This window comes from Echinops telfairi, unplaced genomic scaffold, assembly GCF_000313985.2.
Source record: "Echinops telfairi isolate 266 unplaced genomic scaffold, ASM31398v2 ScPeMD7_3;HRSCAF=10, whole genome shotgun sequence".
Lineage (NCBI taxonomy): Eukaryota > Metazoa > Chordata > Mammalia > Afrosoricida > Tenrecidae > Echinops > Echinops telfairi.
Window position 1 is genome coordinate 28,846,424 of NW_022103899.1, and position 637 is coordinate 28,847,060.

Sequence of the window (637 nt, forward strand, 5' to 3'; positions counted from 1 at the left end):
GGTTGTGTCGGGAAGGTGAGCATCATAGAATGCCAATTTAATAGAAGAAAGTATTCTTGCATTGAGGGGGTACTTGAGTGGAGGCCCAATAGGACCATAATCTTGGGGGCCAATTTTTATAACCTAGTTGATAAAGACCATGTTCTACATCCTACATGGGTGGGTAGTGACTGGGGTCTTAAAATCTCAGGAGCAGCCACCTCGGTTGCAGCTTTCCCTGCTCAGAGGAAAGAAGAGTGATTTAAATCAATGACACATGGAAACAGTTTTCCAGTGTACTAATGGATCATGCACACGTCAGTCTCCACAACCGAGACCAGACCTACATGGCATCCCACTACCACTATCGACTGTTCTAAGACCCTGGATAGAGTGGGAGAAAAATGTGAAACATAAAAATCATGAAAAAGAGCAGGTATGTTGGCTAGACTGATAAAATCTCCAAGGCAATGGTTTCTCCCCTTCAGAACTGGAACTGAGCTTAGCTCCCTGTTAGAATCACCAACCATTGAATATCAAAAGGGCAGCATTTCCCCAAAGACAAAGTTCAGGGGATGGAGAAACAGGAAAACTGGGTAGGACGTGAGATAGCGTGATGGTTTCTTGAAGGGATTGCAATAAGTTGAATCAGAATGTG